The following is a 27068-nucleotide window of genomic DNA, read 5'->3' on the forward strand; positions in this document are numbered from 1 at the left end:
TCATAGGTTTCCCACTTTGTTATTCATAAAGTTGTCTTTATAGAGAACCTGTAAGTAAACTGTAGTGTGAATTGTTTACAGGTACTTTAGTCTTAGTGTATCCACACTTTCTCTCTCTCTCTCTCTCTCTTTTTTTTTTTTTTTTAACAGAACTTGTCAGTGCTTCCCACTTTTAAGCACAAATACGAGTGTATACCACAGATCTCTTCAGGTATTCCCTGTTTTGGTACACCTGTTGAGTCCAAGTTTGTTTGTTTTTGAAAACAGTTTCTTTTCCTGCTTTACAGAAGAACTTAAACTTGTGTTTCTTTCTTACATACAACTGAAGAGCAGACTTATGGTTTCAGATATTAAAATAAATTGTGAGAGATTGTGTCAAATGGCAATATCTTTCTTGTTAGGAAAGATTTAGATGTGTCTTAACCTTATGATTCGTGTTTTTCAATTCAGAAAGTCATAAAACCTCATAATAATGACAGGCTGAAGGAGCAAATGAGACATTGAAGAGGCATTAAGTGCATGTTAAAATAATGAGAGTACCTAAGGGGAATGGAGACTTCCAACTGGTAATGTTTAAGATTGGTGTTTTTTCTCTTCTTTTATAAAGCAGCTGGGTTGGTTTGTTTCTTTTTGGATCTTTCAGAGAATTTGCTATTATTTCTTTAACTTCCTAGAATAGATTTGGAACATCGATTGCAGTTTCTTTGTCAAGGACAGAAATCAGGTGAAAGAATTGTTTACAAATATGATCAAGAAAACTCTAGCAAAGACAATGAATAAAAGCAGAATGTTCTCTGAAAGTGTTGTAGTTCTGCAAACTTCAGTGTTGATGTATTCTTCAAGAATTATTGCTTTTCCTGAACAGCTCAGCAGGTGTCCAGTGCTCTTGTATTGATCACAGAGATTAGACTGACCACTTCCCCCTCCCTTCTGTTTTTTAAATACTATATATACTATGTCAAGTTAAAGTTACCTGTGTGTACAAATGAAAACCTGTTTTTTTTTTTTTTTTTTGAAGCTCACTATGGTACCTTGTAACCAACTACTAATGTTTCTCGAGTAATAGAAATTTTCTCATTTGAAACACAAGAAAAGAAGGTAATTTACTGTAAGTTTTTCTGCTTTTCTACACTGGAGACAAGAATATCATGTAACATTTGATTCTCATCTGATATTATCTTAGGTCCATATAACGTATACATTTTCCTCTGTAGCACCAAATAGAATAGAGCTTTTTTTTTTTTTTTTTAATGTAGTCAAGAACGTTTTCAAGGTAAAAGATGTTTAGATACATACTCTGTAAAACACAAAATATTCTACAGTGTTTCTGTTGGCTTTTGAGATATACAGCTAGACCACAAGTAGTTGATATTATGTACATAGTCTGCAGTTTAATTCATGTCACATGAAACCACAAAGTCTGGTGCTGCTGTCAGTTACCTTCAGTTCCTTTGAGTTCAGGGTCTTGCAGGATGAGGCCTGTTAACATTTTATGTATTGTGTCTATGCTGCAAATAGGAGAGAAAGGATTATGCAGGCTATAACAACGTGCTCTAGTGATTGGAGTAGCTAAAATCAGTCACCTTAATTTTGTCAACTTACTTTAAAGTTATCTTCACTTACATGCATTGCACGTATTAAAAAGTTGCACATATTTAAGAAAAGAGCAGATCCCTGAACAGTTAAAGCATGCACCCTTAATGTTCTTGAAGTCCTGGAACAAGCACAACTTAAGCTCTCAATGGATCTTTAGCTTTGCTAGTTTCCAGATGCAACGGGCTTGTATTACTCAACTCTAATTTTAAGTGGACTGGAGTCATCCCCAAAGAAGACAGATTCAATGGGCAGTGGATACATATTTGCAAAGCAAACTGTCTAAGGAATTTCTGACAATAGCAGGTGTAGGAAATACTTCTGTCATGTGAAAGCAGTTCTTCTGGTATTCCCTCAATTACTGCTTTGCCTGTCTGTCTCCATCCCTGCTTGTAAATCATACTATGAATGAGATGATCTGGATAGGTACCAATCAAAAGTCTAATTATGAATGGAGCAATCTAGATCGGCACTGACTCAAGAAGCTGTGTAATTTGCAGACACCTACACCTTACTGCAGAGAGCAGTTTCAGCTATCTTGAGAAGGCTGAACTAGATTCTCCCATATGGTACTGTTGCTCTAAAATGCAGCAGTAAGTATGGTTCATTGTTATTTACAAAAATGATGCTGATACATTCTTATTTGCTACTGCAATTATTTTAGTTTCAAGATTAAAAAATAAAAAGATCTGGAGTCTTAAGTTTCTTATTTAGATGGTACCATTTAACTATGTTATTGCTTTTATTTTGCGCAAAAAGTCTCAGCCTCCATGTGTGTGAAATACTACAGTGGTCTCTAGCATTCAGCTGGCCTCTTATCCTACCACAACATGAATAACAAACTATACCCCTTGAAAAAAAGCCTTTGGTGCAACATAGTTCATGGCAAGAAGATTCATTCATGTGTGGCAAATAAATAACTAACGCAGGACTGCATTAATCAGGTAGACTTCAGTTTTATGAAGAAGAGGAATCAACCTACCCAGCCATGGCATCTGTAGTTGTGTGACTTTAAGAAGCAATGCCAAGATTATTAACCTCTGGTGGTTAAGTATACTGTGCTGTTTTTCCAAAGGGTAAGGTTGCTACATTTGCTTTGCTAGCCATATTTTGACATATACCCTTGCACTGGCCTTCCTAAATTCCACCTCAGCTTTTATTGGATAAGGCATGCTCTGCTTCCTGCCCAAAGCAGCAGTGTTAAAAAATCAAGAGTTCAAGGAGATCTGGAGCTTAAAGCCTTGGCTTGTCACCGAATTGACAGGTGACCTGAGCAAGTTACGTAATCCTGCTTACGTCAGCTTCCCCTTCTGTGAAGTAAGGAAAATAATACCTGTCAGGCTCAGGGATATATAGAGCAAAACTGTTCTAAAGGGAATATAGTGATTTGCAATGATTAATTTGATTGACTTAGTGTACCTACAGGCTTGCAAATTACCTGCGATTTCACAAATGTAGTAAGTGAACGTAGTTAGAGTATCTTATTCTCTGCACTGATCAGGAAATTCCAGCTGTGACTCTTGAATACAAGTGACAGAATTGGTGCTACATGCATCATGTTATATGTGGGCTGACAGGTCCTTTTTAGATGTCTTCCCACAGTAAAATGTACAAAATTTATCTCATATGTGGTATCTGTGGTGTGGCTGCAAGACCATGCATACACCTTTGTATGTGTGCATTTACATTGCTTTCAGGGAATATTCTTTGATATTTGTTGTCCCATTTGTTTTTTTCTGTCCAAACAAAACTTTCATCTGTTCAACTGTTCCTGTGGAGAGATTGCAAAAAGCAAATTCCTATAAAGGCTTGCTCTGACAGACATGAAAAACTTGGAATATTTGCATATTTGAATCAGGTAAGGAGAACTTTTACGGATTAAAAAAAATAAAAAATCTTATGCGTGTGTTATTTCAGGCAATAACTCTTCAGAGTGAGTGAGAATAGCAGAGGATATGCAGATCTTTTACTTTGTGATTCTCTTCAGGGTAATGAAAAAACAGCGTGTGAAACAGCTCGGTTCAGGGAAGTTCTAGGCAGCAGCAGTCAGGAGAGACTGTTTTCAGCGCCTCTCAAATATGCGAGGCAGAAAAGGAGCTAGTTCTTCATAGAAGCTTGAATATTTGAATTCATCATTGTAGAAGAGCATGGCTTAGCCTTAATTAATACAACGAGAAGAGCAATGCCAACCCGCTGTCCTTGTGTAGTGACAGTCGTACTGACGTGGGGTGTAGGCTTCACTCCATCAGGTGGTGGACAAGGTTTTAATCAATTCACTTGAAAAGTGTGGTAAAATGGAATGAAGCTGCTTTTTCTGCTTTACATTACTTGGAAAAATGTTGAATGCGGACCAATGTTGCCAACTTTATGTGTTTTCTAATACTGTAGTGTTGCTCCCCCCCCCCCCCCCTTTCCCTTAAGTCCCAGCTTCTAGAATCAAGTGATGATTACCTGACAATCTTACTTTGCATTAGCAGATATATTTATAGGTTGTGGAAAAGGACTGAAACAAGAATTTCAAAGTACAAGAGTTACAAGAATAGCAAGCTACGAATTCTGGAAAGTAAATAAAATTGTTCTACAATTGTTTTTAAAACCTCTTTGAGCTTCTTTCCTGATATCATTAAACTTTGCATGTGATACAAAGGTTCACTAGCACTGGCACTGGAACAGCAGCTCCCCTCTCTTGGTCTGTTGAGCTTAATCATTTACTTGTGAAAGTTTTTTACGTTAGCTGTTTATTTTTTTAGCTGTTCAGCTTTCTTACATGTAGTGGTTTACACTGTGCTCAAAGGGACATGGTTTCATCGAGTCTTTCCTTGTGTAAAACTGCATATAGAAGCCATTTAGTTCGTTAAGATTAGTTTGGGATATGAGGAACACTTGTAACTGCTCCTACTACCAGAGCTTTCATCAGACTTCTATTTCTATATCAACTGCCCAGCCCCTTTTTTCTGCACAGTCTTTGCAGAGAAAGCAAGAGCTGTGAGAAAGCAGAACACTGAGCTAGCTAGTCTGCAAACATTCACTCCTCCTGTGTGTATTTGCACATATGTGTATATGCAGGGTAATTTCAGGGTTTGGCGTAGAAGGTGGGCAAGGTTTCAGGTGCGATTGCATTTTAACCTTTCCCAAGTACTGTTTTGTTGTTATACGGTGGGTACAATCCAAAATATTCTAGGGAAACTAGCTGGCAGATATTATTGTTAAATGCATGAAAATCTAAAGTGCCCTGTTCAGTGGATCTCTTCAACAGCCTGACTCCTCTGGGTCAGTTATTCTTAGCCTAGTTATTTTCATCTTCTGGCATTACAGGTCTAAGATTAGCCTGTTAGGCGTTATCATGCCATCTGAGTTACCTCCTAATATAACTGTACACCGGAATGATTATTTATAGACAGAGCATTCTGTCATTTTTGCTTTATTTCTGGTAGTTTAAATAAAGAAGAGCAACATTCAAGAAAAACCACAGATTCCTTCCTGCTGCCAAAACAACACGATAACTGCCTGCTAAGGGGCAAGGATATTGTTTCAAGCGTGTGCGTGCAGCAGATGCAACATCCTTTTTATCTCCTCCACTTCGGCTAAAAAAGAGGCACCTCGGGGTAGCACTCCCGTCTCTGCTGGAGGAGGGAGCGGGGTGCCAGCTCCACGCACCCAGCCGCCGAGGGGACGGGCTTGTGGTCGGCGATGAGAACAAGGATATCCAGGATCTATTTTTAGGGACTGGCACCGTCAAGCTCCATGTTCAGCGCGAACGTGTCACATAGGCGCACAGCTCCTCCAAAATGGACCCTTCTCGTTTTGTTACCTAAAAGCAATGCCTGCTGTTTAATTAGCCTCCTAAGCGCATTTCACAGAACTAACAGGAAGCTTCAGCAAACTGACACATTTTTAGCAAACCATTCTTCATGGCTGCTTCACAAACATATCTGCTTACTGGAAAACCTTAATCCTAAAGCAGGGCTGTCATTCAAAAGCGCGGTAGGGCACATTCTCCCCTCAGGACGTTCACTGGGATTTTTGTGTCTGTGTACGTTTAACTAGGAGCGAGCTTTTGGTGACAGTTTGATAAAAAGCAACAAAAATAATAAAGTGGCAGATCTTCAGCTGGGTGTTGGTGCAGCCTCCGAGTGCAGTTGTTGCTCAGGAAGCTGGCAGTTAAACAGCGAAATGTTAATGGATTACAATAAACTGATGAACTTCGTCTTTTCTTCTGCATCTTTCTGCTCTAAATGAGCGGTGTGTTTCTACCTCTGTGCATGTTCTGGGTGTAATCAGAGGGCAGTTAATCCGTCCTGTTTCAAAATCTCACTGGTGTCAGAAGGTTTGCAAAGGCAGTAAGAGCCTTTATGTGGTTGAATGGTGTGGTGCTAGTTTAGCTCTCCCATTACATAATAAGCAACTCTTTTATTTTTTTTTTTTTTTCAGACTTGCAGTTCCATATGTTACTATAAAGGTACTTTGGCATTTAGTGTAATCAGCACAGCCAACACATCTGTTTTGTAAGTTTTGTGTCTCCTGGTTGTAAGCTTCTTTGTGCTTCTGGAGTGTACTAACATGACAAGAGCTCCAAGAATTCAAGCCCTTTGTTGATGAATGTGCTTGAAATGCAGGATGCTCTGTGCTAATGGTAACACGTTCCTTCTAGTAATGGCACTGAGTGTCATCAAAGAGAGATGAGAGAAAGGGTGGAGTGAATTCTTTTAAAATGCCAATTTTATAAATCACGTTTTTACAATCAGAGATTATTGTCCTCTTCCGTGATCCCTGTGGTTGAAGGTATGTGTGCCAGAGGGAGGAATAACAGCTATTCAATTTCTATCAAGTCTGGAATGGAATAAAGAGAAAGCTTAATGTTAATTTAATAATTTCCTCCCATTGTTCTGTTCTTAATCCAAATTTCCTTTTTCTGCCTTGGTGCCCAAGGCCACCACCCTGTTGGCGTTGCAGAGTAACAACGTGAGGGGAAGCAGGGAACACAGGCTGCTAGCGCTTCATCTTCTAGGGAGACTCTTTCTGGTGTTTGCTCCTCCTGTGCGACTGTGGTAAAATGTATCAGTGATGGCTTTTTATTTACCTGTTCACAACTCCCTTCCTCGTGGAGAACATAAATTCTTAGTTCTCTTCATCAACTTGCTTGATCTCTAAACCAACATCTTTATGGAAGAATGTGTATTTTTCCCAAGCCTTCTCTTTTTTTTTTTTTTTTTCCTTATGGATACAGAAGAGGTAACTCCTGGACTTTCAACTTTTTGATATTCTGATTTGAATCTGACATTGAAGTTATAAAATGCATAAAAGAATGCGCATCTGGCAATCTCACCAAGGAACATGAAATAAAATCCCTACTTTGGGGGGATTTATTGCTGAAATAAATAGTGGCAAAGTTAGTATTTTGAGGTACAAAACATTGTAAAATTATTTGTGTTTATATGAACATACCTGCTTTTACATGTGGGTATATCTTGTTAAAGGACTGTATAGAAATTCCATAGATGCTTTAAAATTCTCATCCTAAAAATCCTTGCACAGCAGCTGCTGAAATCTGGTGGGAACCTAAATTCAGGAGAGCACTTCACCTTGGGAGTCCAGTAGATGCTCACCAGCCCGTGTTGTGCATATGCTCAACAGCGTTCTGGGCTCAGAAGACAGATCTGCTTGTTCCCACGCACCCATCAGAAAGTTGGCATCCTTTTATTTGCTGTCACTGATTTTCCTGCAGGATCTGTTTCAGAAGAAGAGCAAAGTTTTGTTCTATTGTTTCTTTGAAGAATTGATACTATTATCAGTTATCATAGAAGGAGTTCCTCTTGATTGCCTGTGTTTCTTCAAGTTGCATGAGGGAAGGATTGGCAGAAAGGAAAGTGATTTGAAGGAAATTTTAAAGAATGTTATAAATAGAGCAGCAGTGCAGACATTAGCTATACAAGCACTTCCTATATTAAAATGCGGTTGTGAGGGAGGCTGGAGAAAGAATGGAGATGTAAGGGAGCTATGTAGGAGGAAGAAATGAGGAAATGAGGGGGGAATGAAGCACTGAAGCTCTGGCACTATCAATGAAACCAGTAGAAAAAAAAAATTAAAAACAGTTAAGAAAACAATGAACTTTAATAGAAATGAGAGACATTTCCATAAAACTGTTTTTCCAGTTGTTAACAACAACTTAAGAGCGCTTTACTCTTGTATATAAGCACACAGTAGGCTGGTATTCAGGGATTTTCCAAACCATCATAAAGACTATTCTTCTGGTTTTTTGGTCTGAGAATAAGTAAATTGTTCGGGAGAGGGAGAGGTGTGGGACACTGTTTATGCACATGCTACAAATTCTGCTCCACCTCACCATCCTAGCTCCCACCCCCCCGAATATAGCTCAGCTTTCCTAGAGAACGTGCAGAGCGATCTCACCAGAGCTTTGCAATAAATCACCATCGTAGGCAGATTTCTGAGTTTTGTGCTATTTTATTTTATTTTACCCTCTCATGCCAATACATGCAGAGTGATAATGGGGCAGCTGGAGAACTTACTAGGGAAAGAAGGGAAATTACAAATGACCACATCAAAGGGCTATAGGCAAAGAAGTAAGCAAGGAATACTAATGTAGCTGAATTAAGTAACATTAATGCTGTGAATGAATAAGGATGCTAATACTGACACAACTATTTTGTTCAGAAAATAAATGGTTAGAAATGGGAATATTATTTGAAAAAAAAATACCCTTAGGCTATACTTCCGAAAACTTGTGTAAGAGAGAATGCCTCTCTCCTGTCACTGATATGCATATACAATTACATAAGATGTTCATACGCTTACCACCAGTCCTACTCCCTCCTCCATCACTGGGAACATTTTAAACATATGGCTACATTAAAATTTGACAAAAATTTTAGGAACTCTTGAGTTCCACAGGTCATCTCATGTGAGCTCAAATGAGTGCCTCAGGCAGTGCTTCGCCTCGCCCTGCACACCTAGCAGCCCACAGGAGGGGGACTCGCACCCCACAGACCTCGTAAGCTGTCTGCCATTCTCCAGCTGCAGGTGTCCAGAGGTCTGCAGCAGCACCGTGTGGTCCCAAAGACGTCAGGAGCTCCTTCTGAAGGTCCCATTTTTGTTATTCCCTCGAGGAATTACTGCTGGTGGTTTTGTTCTGGCAGTGGCTAGGAGCTAGGGGGTCTGCTTGGCTGTGGGGAAGGAGAGGGCCATCCTTGGGGCTGGAGGGGCCATCGGGGGAGGAAGGAAGGCAAGAACTGTTTCTCTGGACTTCAGCTGTACTTCCATGTGAAACTGCTGCCTGAGAAGTCTTAAGTGCCCGGCAAATAAGCCCCTCGCTCCTCTCAACATTTAAAGGACAGGGGCTAACATTTCACGCCCAATTAACACCTTGTTAAACTCTGGTTAACTACACAGCACTTTGTCATTGAGTGGAATGTATGTTAATACTGTCCCTGTAAAGCAGCCTGTAATTACCTCTCCTCATCTATAGGGCACATTTCATATGTTAGCATGAAAGAAAAATGCCCTGCATTGCTAAGAATTAAGTAGAAAATGACATCTGTGCTGACTTGAGCAACCTGCACCAAGATGGAGTATTATGGAGGCCATCTGCACCCCCAAACTGCATCAGCTCGGCTGCGGTGCCATGTAAACAGCTTCCTCCAGGAAAGCCTACATGGCTCTTGCATGCAATTTCTGCTTCATTCTTTTTTTAATCCTCCCTCTGAGGAGAAAATGTTTTGCCAGACATTCTCCAACTGTAATCCTCCCTATCCTCCCTTATTTTTGTAACCCAAGAATGCTCCTGTATGCACTTATTCTTCCAAGACAACCTGGAAATCAGTAGAATTCAAGCTATGGGAGGAAAAATTGCTTTCTTTTGATGCTGTTCCCTGGTTGCTGCGTACTTGGCATTTGATACCAGGATCTCTGTAAACCAAAACCATACCATATCTCTAACTGATGGTGACGTTCTAGCAAACTTAGTACAAAAGAACCTTATAATTGTTGCAGTTCTTACTGTTCATCTCTTACTGAGTATAATTTTGCGTTTGATGCACAGTTGGGTTCTCAGGCCTGGCACTGGGCTGTTTGTAGCCCAGCAGCACTGTGTGCATGCATCTTTTGGATCAGAACTCTTCAAAACGGTTGTGATCTTCACAGTCACACGCAAAGCACACGATCTGAAAGCGGAGGGGTTCTCATTGCTGTCGCTCTGAAGGTCTGTGCCCCTGAACTGGGGACAGCCACAGATTGTGTTGCAGGCGGGACAGAATTTTAACCCAGAAATATTGCTTAGTAACATTTATGTAGGAGATAATGTGCTGTGTCCAGCTGACAGAACTTGGCATTAGAATTGATTGTCCAAAATACCAGTAGAGAGAAGAAAATTCAGCTTTCTTTATGGATCACGTTTTCAGATGTCTGAACTTCATGATTATGAATGCAATTATAAAGTCTACCCAGAAGACAATAGCTACTTTTTGCAAAAGAAAAAGGCTATATAGATTAATTCTACGTTTCTTCACTAAGTCTACTTTGGCATTATATAACCCTTACTTGCGCTCCCCAGAAGGCCCATAGTTATGCAAATATTCTCATTTATAATATGGTTTTCCTGTTTCAATACAGATGGATGGATGCTAAAGTGGATATAAATAGTATGTGTTCCATGCAAAAAAAAAAAAAAAAAAAAAGCATAGAACTGCAAATCAGACTCTTTCTTCTTAGGGAAGTCTTTCCAAGCTCTTAATCATCTTAAATCCAATTAGCCTTTTCCTGTTTCTGACATGGCTCCCTTTGAGATAGGATAGCCAAACTGGAATATTCCTGATGACAAAGCCTCATTGAGGAATATGAAAACTTACTTTTATCCTACTTTCTGTGCTTCCTATTTTCAGTTTTGAGTGTTGATTTACATTGACTGCATGTTGTCACTCAGCTGTCTACAATGACAACCATCTGTTTTTAAGTTTATATTAAGGTTAATAAAGCAGTTCTAAGGTATATTCCACTCATTCCTCCCAAAAGAAATTGCCGTGCACATCCAAAAAAATGAATGAACTCTTTTATTTTGCTTCCCAATCGCAAACGTTTATGAGGACCTCTGGCATTCCTCAGGGCCTTCCATGAAATATCCTAAAGAGATTTGTTTCATCTGTAGTTTTAACCCAATCAATCTTCTTTCCATTATTCTTCTTTCCAGACCTCTATTAAAGGAGCAATTACTGTTACGTCACTGCACTATCAACCTTCTCCTAATTCAAAAAGAATATTTTTTTCCCCTCTGATTTTTATCTTTAAAACTGGTTCTGATCAGTGGTTGAATTCTTGTAACTTCGTGCAAGGCCCAGCACAAACTCCTGTGAGGCACCTTGTGAAGAACATCCTGAAAGTCCAGTTCAGTCTGTGGAACAGATCCTTGCCTGGTACAAAGTGTCACAGCCCTGCTGAAGTGCAGGCCCGTTTTTAGTCCCCGTTTTGTTAACCCTTTGAAAGAATTTGTTTTGCTTTCTTGTCTCAAAATATGCATGCAATTAAAATTCAAAGCTCGTAACTGCATCTTACAAAGTCAGTTTGCATCAGTCTTGATTTGTTCCCTAAATGTCTGTGAGATTAAAATTTAAACAAAAATTGGCTCAGCTGTTGCTGTTAACAGAGGATATAGTTTCTGAGAGAACATTTGGGGAAAGAATATCCCTTTCCCTTTCTTCTTTTTAAATTATATACATTACTCTTGTTTGGCTAAAATAATTTTTGCTAGATCTTTTGTGAGATTAATCAGTAAGCTCAGACAAAACATTAGAAATTTTAAATTCAAAACAACTTGTTTTAAAAATATCAAGAGATGAAAGCAATTACAATAGCATATGCATTTCAACCTTGGCTAACGTGTTCACAATTACAGTGGTATAAGGAGATCATATTTATAACGAACAAAGTGCATTTGTTTCACCACTTATTTGCAATACTGTGTGTAGTTGTGGTCCAAAAAGTTTAAAGTGAAGAAAAAATATAAAGGTTACAAATCTCATACAAATACTGGAGGATAAAACATATGAGGAGGGATTAAGGGAGCTATATTTATAGTCTATAACAGAGAGAGCTCGAGGGACATGGGCACAGGCTATAAATAACTTCAAGGTAACAATATAAATGAAGGAAGGGAATTATTTGTTCTCAAAAGATGGTAAAACATGGAATAATAGCCTGAAGCGAAGAATAGAAAAGTTTAGGTTAGATGTTAGAACTTTTTTCTAGCAGTAAGAGCTGTTGAGAGCAGAGACATAAATAACTAAGGTAGGAGGCTGAAGCAGTACCTAAAGCACCAACTACAGCTATTTGGCTACAGATTAAAATTGCTCGTAGATGGAGTCGTGATGGAGTCATGTTACAAAATTCACAGGGTTATACTTAGTGATGCAAACATCTTTTTTTCTTACCTGTTATGTTTTATAACAGCCACATTTCATGAACCATATTAATTTCCCATGAAGACAGCACGTATACAACATTCCTTCCAAGATTATTGTGCAGCTTTAACCAGATAAAGGGTAAAAAATAGCACTATTAGTCAAGTATAGCTGATCAGTCATAACCTCATTTCATAGTGGGATTAGAAAATGATGTTGTTTTAATCCAAATTGTGGTCATCTGCTATTATTTGTTCTAGTAAGAAGAAAGAAGTCCTTCTCTATTCAGTCCCCAGATGTGGTTGTAGCTTTTGAATCTTACGTGTTGATATCAGAAAACTGGCAGTCTGCTGTGCACTGCTGATTTCACTAGAATGAAAAGACTTACGTAGGTGGAATGCTAGCCTGCTTTAAATTGAACCCTAGTACATATGGCCGTGACAGAAGGAAAAGGAGAGAGAACTGATGCAGGTCAGCTCGACATCTGTGTGGCAACCACCCCAGCTGTAGACCTCTCTGGACAATAGCAGTTCCAGTTCAGGTCGTTACAGTGCGTGCTTTACATTGTTCTTTTTTTTAACTCAGTGTCCATGGAGCTTCCTAATTCTGGAAACTTCACTTTGCAATTTAAAATTGCACCACTCCATCCGATCCACAGAGAGGGTCTGGAAGACCACAGGGTTCTTTAAAGAAGTGGTGTATGATACATCATTTGAGTGTTGAGACAGAGGGAGGAATCACCTGAGAAAAGGTGGAAAACTGTACAGACATGTTTGGACGTTTACAAACAACATACCACTTACTTGATCATTCAGTAGATGAATGACTTTTTAAGTGTTCTTGTGCTTCTTAGGGGTCATGAAAGCAGTATGACAAAATGTTGCATTATGCCAATGCGAATGTTGCAGCATGGAAGCAATACAACTGTGTTGTCTTGCCTTGTCTAATGTGTAATTCATTGCTCAGTGGCAGTTTTTAGGGACTTTCTTTTGGCTTTAGTTGTAGTAATCTATATCCATAATAAATATGTTCCAGTTACCATTGACTAGATCATGTAGAACTGTTTCTGTTGTGTTGCTTCAAGGAGTGTATGTCTATTTATATAGGGAAAGGAACATAATTAATGTTCATTTCTGCCCAAGATTTCATGCTCAGTAGCTTTACACTTAGCCTCATCACAACTCTCCACTGCTGTTAAGTCAGGCAGGATCTACCCTTGAATTAGAGGCTTTTGGACACACCTGAGCCTGAGATTTCTAACTAGTAGTGGATTGGATCCACTGTTTAATAGCTCAGAGCACAGGCCTTTAATCTCTCAGCCATTTTCACCATGTTTAGTTAATACTTAGTCCTTTTGCCTACTCTTTTTTCTATGGGCCCTGGCTGTAAGTTTTCTCAGCTTTTAAAAATCTCTGTCTTAATGAAATAGTTGATAATATTATATCATGTGGGTAATAGAGAAAAAAATAAAATAAAGTACTGTATGGTGGAAGGCAACAGGGGTAGGAATTTGATTTCATGCTTGCCACCTCTTTTTTCATCCCTTCTTGGCTGCACTCTCTAAACCACATTTCCTCTTCTGTCAGATGGCAACACTGGAAGAATATCTTTTTCCACTCAGTGGCCACCCTTTGGAAAAGGAGTGCCCCACATGGCGGGCAGGCTTGGTGATGTGCTGTTAGATAGACTGGATACCTCTGCCCCCCCTGGATTTGAGATAAGCTCTTAGAAGAGTGCTGGTTGTAGCTTTGAAAATCAGCAGTAACTGCCTATCATCCGTGGCTACCTCCTGGAGTAATTTGCCTCATTTCACTCCACTGTCTTCAAATCTTACATCTCGATGTCAAAATATTGACAGTTTTCTGGGTACTGCTAATTTCACTCAGATGAAACAAATGCAGTTTGGGAAAGCTCCAGCCTTTAGGAGATTTGACTGCTAGGAAATGCGAGTTCTGGTTTAATTTATGTAAACTTCATGTATAGAGCTGTATGCTTGCATCCTATATAAAGCACAGCATTTCGTATTCTCTCTTTCTTCAAGGGGTTCACCACAGTCTTTTCCTCTGTCACCTCTTCATCTGTTTTCCTCTAAGCTGGGAAGGTTGTGTCTCATGTGCTATAGAAGGGCTTTCTCGTGTTTCTTTTGGGGATGACCCATATAGCATATACCAAAGTTTACTGGTGGCTGTTCTTGAGATTCCCTGAATTGTGCAACTTTACATTGGCAGAAAAGGCTGAGGATGTTGAACATCCTAGTGGCTATACAGTGGTCCGTATACACACAAATGTACTCCTGCCATCACTGAGGAAATAAAATGAAAATGTTTATAATCTAGCTTGGGATTCTTTGGCTTGGAGGGTGTCATACACGTGTAAAATTTATTTCTGTTAGGTATGAGGTGCATATGCATTAAAAGAAAAAAGAAAACCTTCGGGCATGCTGGAAATTCAAATTGGCTAAATTTAATTAAGAAAAGTAACTGTTAATTTCCCAAGGATATTAATACGGTACTTGCATGTTTACCATGACTTTTCAGATCAAAGAATAAAAAAAAATCTGCAGCCCATCAAATTTTCAATAAGTGAAAATGGACTAAGATGAGAAGTTGGCATGCATAGTGGCACATCTCAGTGCTTAATGTTTGTTTTATTTTGAATGAGCTGTCCATAAATATTTTCATGTGTTCTTCTGCCAAGAGACATCTGCCTTAAAAGTCCTTATCACTTTGTTTATTCATTTCACCTTCTTGACTGACAGTATCCTTTTTTCATATTGACCTTTCCCAAAGTTAAAGAAGAGCAAGTCAAATATTTTCTTAATTTTTATTTCTATTGGTATTTTTCTCATATTCTTTTTCTATTCATGCAAAGCTATAGAGTTCATCGTAACACCTTTGTGAAGCATGGACACTGCCTTGGTGCAATGAAACCTGTCCTTGTAGGGGGGAAATTGCTAGCTAAGAAAATCCAAAGAGTTTAGAAAAGCATGTATAACTTGGAAAACAAACCAACCAAACAAACAAATAAACAAAAGTCCTACTTGCATTTCGTCTATCTACATAGTTTGTAGAATTCATTCATACTGGATGATTTGCTGTCACAAAATAAAAACAGCTCCCAGTTATACTGGTAACAGTCACTTTCAGCTTTCTAGCAGACTCCTTTAATATATGTTTGTTTGCTTGATACGATATACAGAAAGGCTATCTGTCCAGTAGTTGGGGATGAGTTCCAGCCCACTTCATTTTGTGACTGTCTCTAAATAGTGAAGGATGTTGATCAATTATTCACAGGGATATGAATAGATACCAGCTGGTCAAAAAATCTAAAAAAATGATTGCTTTTCCGAAATTAATGCTCTTAGGTTATGGCCGCTGGCTGCTGGTCAAGCCTGGGATTAAACTGCCATCTTTTTTCAATTGCCTGTCTTTATGTACAGAAAAATATTCAGGAAAAAGTTACCCTCTGATGTGAAATTTCATTTGCTTGAACATAGGCCAAAAGCAAATGTGCATGTGTGAAGGTTTATGTACTTCTACTAACTTGAAAAGGAAAGTATAAAATTTAATATTATTCTTACTTATTCTAGAAAGAACAAAATCACATGGGGATGTTTTTTTCAGTCTTTCAGAAAATATTTTATCTGTAGAACTGAGACCTCAGGGCTGGCATGCATGGTTGAGCCTGGAGCCTGTGCGCCATACTCTTACACATTTCTTTTGGCACCTATGTCTACACTGCAGCTATTTCTGCTTGAGAAGTAAGGAAATTAGATAGGCAGTTAGGCTAAGCTGAGCTCCCTGCTGCTGAAGTTACCTTGCCACAGGTAAGCAGCGAAGTAAATGAAAGGTTTGTCCCTGCTTTATTACTACGCTGTGCTCATGCCATTGGGAAGAACCCCAGGCTCACTGTGGGGAAAGAGCCATAGTTTATTCATTTTTTTGAGTCTGTAAATAAATTCTTGATAAATAAAGTTATGAATAAAGTAGTTATGCCTAGTTACTACTGCATGTTTAGAGACCCATAAATTCTTCATCAATCTGAAATGGTATGTATTATACATGAACTCACTCACAAGGCTATTGTATAGAAAACCTTTGGTTGACTGATTCTGAAAACGTCTGGTCAAGAAAAGGTGCCTTTAAATAATTAGGTTAAATTAAAAGACTGTATAAAGAGTTTGTAATGATTATATGCTAAGAATGATTTTAATACTATAATAAAATGATGAAGTCACATACTTTCTGCTCTCATTGAAAATGTCACCAGATCTTTGCTTGAACAGAGAACAGAAGTCCCAAGTACCGAGAACTTCTTCCTTAAATGCGCCTTGATCTCAGTTGCAACTCAAAATGGAACAGCTTTTGTAAGATCTGCTATACGTGCCATCAGTTCAACAGCAACTTTCAGCAATTTGGTGTATGTTGTTTTAGATACTCTATTAACACTTACAAATTGTGTAGAAATCTGTTTGTAACCTGTAGGAGTAATAACATATGTAAAACTCAAAATAATATAAATTTATTCGTAATTTTTTCCTTTTTCACAGGAATTTTCCTAGTGGCATTGCTGACTTGGTTGGATGTTCATTGTCATCTTAAACTGGTTTCGATCTTTGAAAGGGCTTTGTAGAAATAACATTCCTTTAACCAGAAGCATATATTTTGAGGAAGTACCTCTGTATGGAGAAAAAATTAATTTCTAGTTTCATGGATACAAAGAACTTGTAGGTGAATGAATTTAATTGCTTAGGATACAAGTTTATATGAGGCCTTAAATTGGATGGATGAACTGTCAGTTACCTGGAATCATATTGTCTGAACTTTTCAACAGTCAAGAGAAAAAGCATTTTAGGACAGCAAGGTGGCAAGATTACTGCACACCACAAATTACATCTGTTACGCTTTATTTTTAGACATCTGTTAACAGGAAAGAACTGATAAGTCTTTCCTTTCAGCATCAATTTCATTCTTACAGCTGAGTTTATCAGTGTATTGTTTTTCTTTGTGAATGAAAGCCCCATTTTTGTTGATTAGAATATAATAGTTATTGTAGCCATGGTCAAAATGATGGTTTATTTGTAAACAGCCTTTGAGATTTTCAGACTAGTGTGATGTGCTACGAACATTTATTAGATCATTTTCCACATTTATTTATTATTCTCCTTAAATATTCTTATACTCACATGGCACCTTGTGTGGGGGTTGCTGTTACTGTGCTATGGATGGGAACCAGAGTGTACAAAATACCAAGTGTCCATGAATTCTTGGTGCCCTCTTTAAACAGGTAAGGGTTTGAGGCTTTAGTATGCTTACATTGTATAGTACTATTATTTAATGCAGAACATGAGGTCTTAACATTGCAGTGTGAGTAGAATTCTATTACCCTAGTCAGTTAATATAAAAAATGTTGACTTCATCTTTTAAAAAAAACATTATCTTTATACAGGGTGAAGTGAGCTTTACTACAGGCAAGGAATAATTAGCTGAGCCTTCTGCTGTGCTTCGTCAAAATGTTATATATGGTTTCTGGGAGTTGTAACATTTTCTTCCAATGTATCATTGCTTTGAATTTTGCTAGAGCCTGTTTAGGTAAGAATTGTTGAGAGTGACTGATACAAAACAAGTGCATAGGGTAATATTTCTAAGAAATGCTATCAGTTCTTGTTGAACTGTCTTTCTTTCCAGTGGCTTTTCTGCAGCATGCAAGCCATTATTTTATTGGTTCACTTTTAACAATTTCAGAAAAATCCTGGAAACAAATATTATCCCTCTTTAATCATTACCATGTTTTCCATTGTTTTGGATTAATTTTTGATATATTATTAAAACATTTATGGATATTTTTCCTTTGGCTCCATGATTAGCTGGCAATAGCAGTAAAAGCACCCAAAAAGTGTTTTTCCAGGTTATAAAGATTGTGGAATTGAGAACTAAGGATATGGCAGAATTAAGCCACTTGTTCAGGTGGTTATAAATCATATAGTTGTTCTAGGGAACACCTCGAGGTTATTTAAAGTAAAGAAAGCATTTATTATGATTTACCATTTGGGGAACACTTTCCACTTTCATTACAATTTCTTCGAAGGTATGTAACGACCACAGGCGTGTTCCAAACCTGCTACCTCAGGATAACAGGATCCTGTCCTTTCTAGTGTTTTTGGGGGTGACCATGGTATCTCCGAGTCTTTCTACAAGAACCCTGAAACTACCAGAGTTCCAGTCTCTTAATAGCACTTCATGGTGCCTTCTTAAGTTGGGGCAGCAGCTTAGGAAAGTGGCAGCTTAAGTATAATATCTCTCCAGCTGACTCCAATAACCTGAAGAGATCTGTAATGAACAGATAATTCTTATGTGGGATAGATGAGGAAGGGAGGAAAGGAGGAAGAGGAAGCTGAAATGTTCTCCTGGGAGTCTGTTGATGAAAACTTCCAAACAGTCATGAGAAAATGATTTACTGTCAGCCTCTCTCCAGTTAATCAGCATGGTTTTGGATGCAGACTTGATTGTGTCCTAAACCATACCAGGTTCATGTTGCTAATAGTCAGGAAAACAAAGGAACAGTGGTTCGCTATTGGTACTGACAGGCAGAAGAATTTTTGTGTTCTTTAGTAAATTAATTAGCAGCTGCCTGCATTCTAAAGAGAAAATGTAGTTACTGTTTGCACATCTTATTTGGAATGCCTAATTAATGGAAATCAGACCCTCTTGAGATCTTGCTCTTATACTATGCAGTCATTTTTATAGTGTTAGTTTCTAGCAAGGGAGGGTGGAGGAACTCTGAATGCTTCAGTGCTCCTGTAAAACGTGCTGAGCTGACATCTCGCTGCTCATCTTTCACTGAGCTGCGTGGTGAGGTTAGGCTTTCAGGCAGCCAGAATGCTGGGTACGTTTAGTCTTGCATGTGTAAGTGTTACTGTATTAAGGAGAGGTAAGGGTAAAGACAGACACATCCTCATTTTGCTTGGCTGTTTCTTTTGAACTACTTCTGTTCTGTCTCCTTGCTTTCTGTTTAGGAAGCAGAATTACCATTTTTTTCATTACCTTCAGTAATTATCTTCTCATGCAGAACATTGAAGCTTTGGGCTTATACACGGCTTACCTGGAGGCAGGAATGTACCCATTTGAATGAGCTTGAGTCAGTGGAAACTCAATGAAGTGTTTGCTATCGGTAATGCTCATGTCAGGACTGCCAATTCCATTTGCTTTGTAGCAGCACTTTCTCTGTTGTGGTCACTGTTCAGAGCTGCTTCACTTTCTGAATTAAAATGAGCCATGCAGTGAAGTTCCTGGATTAAATTCACCCCTCTCAATTCTGTGCTCAACTACTAAAAGCATTAACCAAATTAAGTGAAATAAGGCCTCTGGTTAACCAAATATATAATTTGCTGATATGTGAATGAGCTTTGACTCTGTACTTGATCATCCCTGAAACATTTGCATTGACATAGGGATTCCTATAATAAGAGTGGGATAAGAATGGCTATTCCAGATAACAAGCCTGGAACCTATATTATATGTAATCATATATCCAAATTAGACACACAGATAAGCAATTTTGCAGTCCATGTACTGAAGTGTCCTCCTGACACTTGGACTACCTTTTGAAGGATATCTCATAGCCTTATGTAGGTCGGCTTCATTTATGGAGCATGCTACACTTCTAAAGCAAAGTTTTCATACTGATTTAGATCCCTTCTTGTAAGCTGGAGTTGGAATCATTCAAGATTTGTGGAATTTGTTCATATCTTTATACCTGGGCTCATTAGATTTAATATTTTTCATTTTGTAAGTTCCTGATTTATGTAGTTTTAAAGAAAGTATTGGAACTGAGAACACTGATTTGAATTCATAATGTGAACTACAGTCATGATTCCTTATAGTGCCTACAGCTTCTGAGCTCCAAAGGAAGGGGAAGGGATACAGAGAGCAAGGAGCTCCATTTTTCTGGTTTCCCTCTTTCATGTTCAGGTAGCCCCCACTAGGGACATATTCTAGTTCTTAGTCTAAAGCTTTATGAATGGGCAACATTGTATTAACAGTAATAACAACAATAATAATAACTGCAACAGCAGTAATAGCAATAAATAATAAATTTCAACTATGTTCCTTCACCCAGTTGTAATAAGCCATAGATGTGAAAGCTAGATAGAATGGAAAAAAGCATATTTGGATTCCCACTGGGAAGTCTTGTTCCAGAACAGCATTTTATTCCTGGAGCAGTAAGCAGTTATTTCGTTAGCATAAGTTCCTTTTTGTGTACTTTTAATACACAGTGCAGAACAGAAAGAGATTATGAAAGACATCAAAGATAAGCATATAAAACAAGAATTTGGAGACAGATTTTACTGCATGGGGGAAAGGGTCAGGGGAATAATGAAAAAGGGGAAGCAGAGAGAAGAAAATTGCAGAAAGTAACGGGTGTAGACGGAAGTAACTTGTTAATATTATGACCAACTTCAAGCTCTTCTGGTGGTGGTGAGAAGTCTTCAGAAGGAGGAATGATATTTTATTGAGTTGCAAATAGCATACTGGCTGCAAAGAGTTAATTAAATTGTAGCCTGGCAATAGAAAATCAAATGTGAGATGACATTTTAGCTGTGAGGCCCACTTTAGGCTGTTGAAAAGTAGTGGACTACTAACCATGTTCTATTTTTTCCACAGCCCCAAGAAAACCTCATGGCTGCAGTGTCGCTGCTAATTTGCTTTTACATTTCATCACACATTTGATTTCTAAAGCTCAATGTATGTTTTCTAAAGCTTTTGTTAGATGCTTTTACATTTTAAAGATAGATAGCCTTGAAGGGTAATTGTCCCTTCTTTATACTATATAACAGCTTACATATAATAGCTTACATCATGATTAAGTACCTTAGCAGAATTAGGAGCACATAGCCTGCCTCAGTAGAAAGAATTCTATAAATTACTGGGATTTTACTGAAACAAATGCCACTAACAAAGCTGAGGAGCTAAATGGAAACACATGTTCTGAGCTTGTCTTTAGATAGTTTGAGGGCATATATTTACTGTTTTGTTATCTCTTTTCTTTCGTTTGGGTACAGGGTTGTTTTCCCTTATTTGTTTAAAAATGAGCGAGAGAGAAGGAAGTGACCATACTGAGCCTATACTGTTTCTACAAGGGCAGCTTATAAACAGATTATCAAAACAAACATTTGTGCCACTCTTCATTCCACGAATAGAGAGCTATCTGATAGTAGTCAGCATGGTGCATCTTGTAGAGAACTCAAATTTAATACCAGTGTTAGGCTTTATGTAAGGAGATAGCCTATAAAACTGGAGCCCTGCTTTGCTGTGTCGACATGTCTGGAGCTCAGAATAAAATTGAGTTTCCTGCTTCAGCTATAACTTGGTCTTAAAATAACCTGAAGAAATTATAGTTCTGATTACAGAGAAAGTGAAGGACTTAGAACATTCTCCTAATAAAGCCACAAGATGACACAAGGCTTAGTCATCTGTAGTCTGTCTGTAACAGGCATTTCAGAGAGGGAAACAAGCCTTTGAAATTGGATAATTTGATTTGCAATCAGGCCTAATTATTTTAAGAACATAGAAAACCTTTGTTTTTTGGCAAAAATAATCATCTGGAATCCAATTAGAGGAGAAGAAGCCATTTTAAATATAATGGATGCTACACAGCATCCCTTGGAAAACTGATGTCTCAGAGGGAGAGAGCTATGTTTGAAATGGACTCCACCTCTCATTTTTCTTATTGCTATTTCTGAAATAAACAGTTATGCTCAAAGGACACATCACCCTAAACAATAAATAAAATGTTTGTGACTGAAAGTATGTCCAAAACCAATCCATGACAGCAATTTAAAAGTCCTAGAGAAGTCTTTCTGTCATCTTCTGAGTACTGTGGAACTTTACAGTGGCAAAAAATTCTTCAAGAAAGTAAATAACACCAGAAAAATCATGGCCACCCTCATAAAAAAAGCAGTTTTGGGAGCAGCAGTAGTGAACTGAAAAAAGATGTATAACTTAGAATTTAGACACTGTAGGGAAGCTAGTGTTATCTAAAGGTCCTTCATCTCTTCTCTGGTTTCTTTTCACATGATATAATTTTGGTAAACCTTTTTCAATTATTAGTGATTTCTAAAGGCTTTGTCTTTTAGCCTGTTGAGCTTATGGATGAGTATATGTAATATAGAGAAGCTAGTCAATGAGCTGCTCAGTTGATACTCCTTGGCTTGTAGATTCACCATGGGAGAAAGCCAGTGCTAGTTTGTGCCTGTGCAAGAATCATACAGTATCCAGTCTGAGCCTAAAGGTTTGTTGCCTATATAGTTTTGCTGGATGGGGGCCAAAGGCGTACTATATTATTTTCATAGTGAATAAGCTTTCCTTATTTGCTCCACTAAATGTGGGTAATTACCAGTCACTTCAGTTTTTTTTTTCTGTATAAATGACACAGATGTCCAGACAACATATTTATAATTTCACCCCATCTGTGCTAATTTTTCTATAAATGTCCTTTTAGTGCAGTAATCATCCTGTTTATCAACATTATCCACAGTGTTGAGCAACACACAAAAATGTGACTCATATTCAGCCCTCATTAAAACAAAACATACCCACCCCCCTACTCTGGTGTCATGGCCCAGTGGAAATACTCAGGAGTGTCTTGGTGGTTTTTGCTCTGTCTTTTTTGGGGTCTGCTTTCCTCAGCCCAAGACATCCAAGGCTGACACAGTGGTGTTGAAGGGTGACAGGCAACAAAACCCTCTTGCTTCAAGGTGTTCAAGGTGTTATACAGCTGCTTGTACCTGGTTATCCAGAAAGAAAGAACAACTCGCATAAATATATATGTATTTCATCTGAAATTAAGGTATTTGCTGTAAAGCACCTCTCCTCTGCACGTTGCTGGATGGAGTAAGATTACCTACTAGAGGGCTGTTGGGCTTTTGTTTTGTGATTTTTTTTTTAAGTCCTCAAATTGGGACCCAACTTTATATGGTGCCAACAGGAAAAGAGCATATTGTATGGAGAGTGCTCTGCTGTCATTCATTTGCAGTGTGCTGTAGGTAGTTGGATTTTCCCTCTTCTCTCAAAAATTTCCACAACTCACCCCTGCAGAGGAAGGCTTGCATTGGAAAAGACTTAGTGGTTAGCATAAATCCTTTTTGAGGCCTGTTTACATAAAATGGCTCACATTCATCAACTTTGCTCAGACTCCCCCATACAGATGCTGTATATATTGTAATTCTTAGGAAATTTCAATGGGAAGTAATTAATGGAAATTCAGAGAAAATGTATTTATAAATCAAACAACTTGGTCATGTACAATTACACCCCCTCACCCCCAATTACTGAAAGCTACTACTGCATTTTACAGTTTAATGACCTTGAAAAAAATATTTCCAGAAACACAGCCATATTAAACGATAGGAGCAAAAGAAAATAATCCAGGATCATAAAACAGTTAGGTATTTACAGTCCTAACCTCAAAACCTTTTCTGTTAAATTAGCAAAAGCAATTGAGAAGATGGGGTCAAGACCTCCAAACTCAGTATTATTTTGGAGCAAAATATCACAGCCCTAGAAATTCTGAATAGAGTTTAAAATGGAAACAGTGTTATCAGAATCACAGGCTTCTGAATGCCCTCCTACTTAAAAAAAGTATTGAAGTACTTAAAAGCAGTGTTAAAGTATGCTTTTCAGGAAAGGTAGTTTCAAGTGTTGTAAAGTAAATTGCATCTTTCAATTCAGCTTTTAGGTTATTTCATCAGTTATGTGTGTGCGAGCACGTTCACTAGCACTACCTCCTGTTTCCTTAGGAAAGAATAACCATATTTGATAGTATAGTTTGATCTGGTAAATGTTGACAACACATAAATGAAGAAGGAAAGAAACTGCTGACATTTTTCCAGTTTTGGAATGAGTGTCATGCTGCACGTTTCCAGTGTAATCTGAGCACTCACAGAAGAATCGTAACTATGCCACCTTTTAACAGTCCCCGTGGAAGCAGAAGATTATAGGAATCTCTCCTCTAGATGTACAGGCATACGTTTTCTGCATTCTGATCGGATACATGTATGCTGGTGTTTGTATGCTAGTAAGGTATGCACCTTCTGCTCGATGTGAACGCTGGAAGTATAAAATATTGCTGGAAGGGTAAAACTGCTTCTTCTTATTGAATCAAAAAAATCCTTTCTATCAAAAAGTTTTGGCCCGTAACAGGGTCAGAGGAAATTAAAGTAGCCTTTCATTCTGTGTTAGAGGAACTTCCTCTGAAGTTTCAGACTACCAGACTAGCAGGCTAAATTCAGCAGCAGGGATGCCTTCAATTAACTGTATCAGTTCTATTTGTAGTACAAAGGATATGAACGGCCTACATAGCTTAAAAGAAAGGAGGCTAAACAGAACTTAAAGAGGTACCCTGCATATAGCAATTTCAAAGGAAAGCAATGGGATCTCTGCCAGTCAGCAGTTTAAAATCATAACTAATGCAAAGACTTGGACTGAGTTTATACAGGTGTGCTGTCTTGTCAATAAGACATCAAGGAAGAATTTCTGTAGGAGAGGTTGATTAGAATGTAAAGCACTGCTGAAAGCAGTGAGGGAAGTGAGCAATGCAAATGAGTTTAAGGCAGAATTAACAAGTTCATTTTAGAGGAATGCATGGTTAGCTCAGGGGATTGGTAATAATCTTGAGATCTTCATCTCTAGAGCACCAGTTTGAATTTAACCAGGTTGTTGATGCCAATCAAAATACATTGTCCTTGTTATTGATCTCTGTGAAATGACCTTCCAATGTCCTTGGAAAAACATCCTGAACCTGCAGTTGGCACATGAAAAAAATAAAGAAATGAATGGGCATGGTGATGTACCTTCTGGAGACTCACTCAGACCTCTTTTCAGGGAAGCTAGCAGAGAGCATGGGGAATATCATGTTCCTTGCTTCTCTCAATTAGCATATCAAGCTGTAATGTGACAGTGGACTGAAGTAAATATTAGGCTTTCAATAAAAGAAAAGGGAAAATTAATGAAAAGAATACTTGGTGTATTTTGTCATCATTAGAATATCTAGAACCATCAAGAAATATGAAACCTCTACATTTCTCTATGTCTGGATCTGATCACCTTGGGATGCATTATTGTTGAAGGCCAAATTGCTAAAGAATGAGATGGCAGGGATGTGCATCCCTGAGACTGAAAGGGTGGAATCACCATCCCAGCCACATTGTTTACACAGTCTTCATTTCAGCAGTCAGTCTGCTGACTGTTGTTAGTTTTCCCAACTATTAATTTTTTTCCCCAACTAAATAATTGTGCATGTCTTTTACATGCACAGTTATTTAGACCCCATACACAGTAGACATGAGGAGACTAAGTGTAGTCTATTCAGAAAGCATAGTTTTGGGCCCCTCAGTACAAGAAGGACATCGAGGTGCTGGAGCATGTCCAAAGAAGGGCAACAAAGCTGGTGGTGGGTCTAGAGAACAAGGCTTATGAGGAGTGGCTGAGGGAGCTGTGGTTGTTTAGCTTGGAGAAAAGAAGGTTCAGGGGAGACCTCATTGTACTTTACAATTACCTTAAAGGAGGCTATAGCAAGGTGGGGATCAGGCTCTTCTCCCAAACACCTAGTGATAAGATGAGGGGAAATGGCCTTAAGTTGCACCAGGGGAGGTTTAGGTTGGATATTAGGAGAAATTTCCTTACTGAAAGGGTTGTGAGGCATTGGAACAGGGTGCCAATAGAGGTGGTTGAGTCACCATCCCTGGAGGTCTTCAAGAAACGTGTAGATGCAGAACTTAGTATCATGGTTTAGTGGTGGACTTGTCAGTCCTAGGTTAAAGGTTGAACTAGTTGATCTTAGAGGTCTTTTCTGACCTGAGTGATCCTATGATTCTATGTCTGTCTGCACAGAGAACCAGTGGAACCACCTTATCCACTGTGACTACAGAAGAGAGGAATGGATTGGACTTTCAGTGACTATCCAAAATCCCCTTGAAAGCATCTCTAGATGTAAGACTCTGGAGGACTCTGTCCCTTTTTGTATCCAGAGTGATAACAGAACAAGGTTCCTGGGCTTCAAATATTATTAATACTCAGTACACGAAGTATACTCAGTTTTATGATGTCATCTAGCTTTCTTAAGAACGTAACAGATGCAATTTTTCATGATTTAATGGCATTTGCTGATGTTAAATGAAGATGTGAAAGACAAGGAAATAGAGGTGTTTTCCTTGGTCACTACATCCCAGAAGGTCCAGAGAATAAAAAGTACTCCTGCTTCAGAAAGCAGAAGAAAGGCTGACATATAGTCTAAGGACAAAAGAGGACTGTAGTGCTCAAGCTTTGAATTCACTTCATATTGTTAAGGAATCACGTGGCAGCAACAGAGCTTTCACGGGCCCTTGAATAGTGCCAGGAAGGACAGGGATTGTGAATTCTGGTTTATTTTGTCTACTGAAATGTTAAAGGTGGCACAGATGGGCAACGTTTCCGTTTCAGTCAGTGGAGCTACCCTGTCATCTGGCTCTAGGCAACTAAGTATTCACTGATGTCATTAGTTCAGACAAATGGTAAATATGCCATAAATTTTCTGTGTATTCAGTAACTGAGTAAGGGGGGTTTCACTCCAGGGAAGAACGGGCCAAGATCAAATTAACTCTTTTCAGAAAAGGTAAAAAATTTAGAATTTCTGTTAAGGTAGGTTAATATGACTACATTTAAAGTAATTTTACTTAGGAAAAAATTGGGAGTGTATTCCAAGCACAGTAGCACAAAGGGAAACCACCATAGAGTCTCTCCTTGGTAGGGAGACTTCCCCAAAAAACATTTTGTCAATAGTAGATGGTTACTCATTCCAACTAAGTATTCTCCAGTGCATTTTACTGGATTGAAAATTAAAGGGTTTCTCCCAAAACTCTGTTTTTCACTAGGTCTCTGTTTTGCAAAAATGCAGGACTTTCACTGGGAGCAGGAAGGGTTTACTGATAACCTGCTGAAGAACAATCTCTTCCACTGTGAATGTCTTGCAATGAAAAGTAGTAGTGCAGGTAACTTTCAACTGATATAGGCCAATTCCAAAGATACATGCCAG

At 38.4% G+C, this 27068-nt stretch overlaps 1 protein-coding gene across 17 annotated transcripts in view; it reads left to right on the plus strand.

Moving 5' to 3' along the window:
- The window catches only part of HDAC9 (histone deacetylase 9), a 480254-nt gene that overhangs the window by 195793 nt on the left and 257393 nt on the right, over nt 1–27068 (plus strand). Inside the window, exon 1 of one of the 17 annotated variants that reach the window (XM_048068357.2) lies at nt 1249–3451. The exons of the other annotated variants lie outside the window; for them this stretch is intronic. The gene's annotated coding sequence lies outside the window, so the exon portion shown is untranslated. Of the gene's footprint in view, nt 1–1248; nt 3452–27068 lie in introns of those variants that run through there. 17 annotated transcript variants of the gene reach the window in all.

The sequence above is a fragment of the Anser cygnoides genome, chromosome 2 (assembly GCF_040182565.1).
Source record: "Anser cygnoides isolate HZ-2024a breed goose chromosome 2, Taihu_goose_T2T_genome, whole genome shotgun sequence".
NCBI classification, from domain to species: Eukaryota; Metazoa; Chordata; class Aves; order Anseriformes; family Anatidae; genus Anser; species Anser cygnoides.